At 40.3% G+C, this 2,989-nt stretch overlaps 2 protein-coding genes across 2 annotated transcripts in view; both read right to left on the reverse strand.

The window, feature by feature from the left end:
• LOC106870586 (acyl-protein thioesterase 1) overlaps positions 1–2,989 on the reverse strand; it is a 304,640-nt gene that overhangs the window by 301,496 nt on the left and 155 nt on the right. The gene's annotated exons all lie outside the window — the stretch shown is intronic.
• The window catches only part of LOC106875786 (platelet binding protein GspB-like), a 106,537-nt gene that overhangs the window by 15,940 nt on the left and 87,608 nt on the right, over positions 1–2,989 (reverse strand). The gene's annotated exons all lie outside the window — the stretch shown is intronic.

Genomic DNA, 2,989 nt, shown 5'->3' on the forward strand with positions numbered 1-2,989 from the left:
TACACACACACACACAGAACAGATACATACACACACACACACACAGAACAGATACATACACACACACACACACAGAACAGATACATACACACACACACACACACACAGAACAGATACATACACACACACACACAGAACAGATACATACACACACACACACACACAACAGATACATACACACACACACACACATATATATATATATATATAAATAAAAGTACGCGCGCGCGAGAGAGATTTTCCGTCTACCAAATCCACTCACAAGGCTTTGGTCGGCCCGAACATATAGTAGACACTTGCCCAAGGTGCCTCGCAGTTAGACCGATCCCGTAACCATGTGGTTAGGAAGCAAGCTTCCGACCACACAGCCACGCCCGCGCTTAAAAATATGGAATGCTTCAAGAATTTGTATTTGTGTGTGTGTGAATTGTTTTCTGTATATGTCTATTTAAACAAATGCCTGTAAAATTTATAATTATTTACAAATTTATCGTCACACAAACAGGCATCATATAAGCATCTTCAAAAAGACATAACGCCAGCAATTGATACACGCCGCTGCCGTCAAAAGCAATGTGCAGACGATGTACAAATGATTAAACGTGTAATTAGTAAAATCGGTGCTTGTTACATCATCTCCATATGTGTGTGTGTGTGTCTCCGTGTGTAAAGCCCTCTCCCCGCTACTTAAAGAAACTAAGTAAACACGGCTGAAGAGCCGGCAATAATCAGGCGAAACTAGTCGCGCCAACAACACACGTATGGTCGCCTTATCATTTACAATACCATATATTTCTGTTGAAATACATTGTTTCCCAACCAATTATTTCGAAATTAATGAAGAATATAGTAAAATAACTTAATCATTCGTTATTCACTTGATGTTTGAAACAAGCTAACACGAAATTTTTAATGGGAAGTTTTACTATAGAACCAGCGGTGGTCTCTGGAGGGTTAAGGATATTTTTGAGGAAAATACTTGCTGTAATGTATAATCGAGGTCGTGTGAACGTCTTTTTTTTTTAAATTCATTCTTATAGCTTAGTGATATGTCCACTTTTACTCTCTTATTTGTTTCAGACATTGCACCGTTCTCAAGGAGCTGCAGACGACCAACACAAAAAAAAGCTGGTACTTGTTCTAGTTCTGTTGATTTCTTCTGAGACGAAAATCAACCAACATCGGTTTAAAGATAAATGCAGACACCCTGTTGTTTTCGTTCATGTACACACTCACACACACCTTATGCAGCTATATGATTTCAAACAGTCATGTGGTTTCAGGTTCAATCCGACGGAGCGACACCTCGGGCAAGTGTCTTCTCCTATAGCACCGGGTTCAAGAATACTATGTAAGCGAATTTGGGAGGCAAAAAACGTGCGGGGGTGGGGTACTTCCACATACACATTCATCCTACTTTTTTTTCTTTTTTGAGTACTAAGTTTGCCAAATGTGTAAACGTTAACGTGTAATTTTAACCTCATATATCATATATATATATATGTATATATATGTATGTACACACACATATATTACACAGCAATCTTCGAAAATTACATGTTGCAAATATATATTTTTGCATTTTAAACATATAAGTACACACACACACACACACACACATATATATAGCTGGGGCATTGCCTTTTCAATTTTAGTCGATCGAATCGACCCCAGTAACTTTCTTTCAACCTAATATTTATTCTATCGTTCTCCTTTGCTGTACCACTAATTTACAGGGAGGTAAACACACCAACACCGGTTGTCAAGCGGTGGGTAGTGTGACAGACAGACACACATATATATGTGTGTGTGTATACACACACACTCACACAGAACATACTTCGATCGGTCCGAGGATACAGCAAAAGACACCTGCACAAGATGCCATGCAGTAGGACTGAACTCGGAACTATGTAATTGGGAAGCAAACTTCTCACCACACAGCCACGCCTAAACCATCCATTTACAGAGATCAGAACGGTAAAGTCAGAACAAGGTTCCCGAAAAATATTGATATCGAGCGCCGACACCCAGCCATTCTGTTGTTGATGTTGTCGTCGGGCCCACTATTTTGATACACACAGACACACACACATAGTGAAGGGGGGGGGACCTGTAGAAATATCAGCTAAATCTCCCTTAACTCACACTAACATATAGAATACCCTCTTGAGTAGAGGAAGAGCAGGGTCGTGAAACAAAAAAAACAGAGGCAGATATACAAAAATGATGCGATGGGCATGGATGGACTGGACTGGACTGCTGCTAATGTTGCAGGTGATGTCATGCCATCACGATCAGGACTGCCTTAGGAGTCGAACTACTACTACTACTACTACTACTACCGTCACCCCCCCCCCTACTACTACTACTACTTTCATACGGGTACCCCACCCGCTTCTAACCCCTTATAACTACTAGATTTCTACTCTTCCCATCGAAACACACCAGCATACACTTGTTCTCACCATTCACTCTCTTCATATATAGCAGACACACACATGTGCTTTATCTTTTACTTTGCTTCAGTTATCTGACGGCGGGGGCACCGCCTACAAAAAGTTTTCATCGAATGAATCGACCCAGTACTTATTATTATTATTTTGAAAGTTTGATACTTATCCTTTCGGCTTCTCTTTCCGAACCACTAAGTTACAGGGAGATAAACAAAGCAACACCGATTGTCAAGCGAAGGTGAAGAACAAACGGTCCAGATGGACTATATGTAATCTGAACCTTTCCCCCCTTGTTTTCTTTTCTTTTTTTTTTACGGAATCCCACGTTTTAGGCTATGGAGATTCCGATTCTGAAAAAAATTTTTCAAAAATCTCAATTTCAAAATTTCGATTCCCCCACCCCCGGTTTTTATATAGATCCACAGGGTAAACCTAACCCTAACTCAAACCCTAACCCTAACCCTAACACTAGTTTTGTGAGATTTGGCTGTTATTTCTAGCATGTAAATAGCCTGCTTGGTGGGGGGGGGAAT

The sequence above is a fragment of the Octopus bimaculoides genome, chromosome 28 (genome assembly GCF_001194135.2).
Source record: "Octopus bimaculoides isolate UCB-OBI-ISO-001 chromosome 28, ASM119413v2, whole genome shotgun sequence".
NCBI classification, from domain to species: domain Eukaryota; kingdom Metazoa; phylum Mollusca; class Cephalopoda; order Octopoda; family Octopodidae; genus Octopus; species Octopus bimaculoides.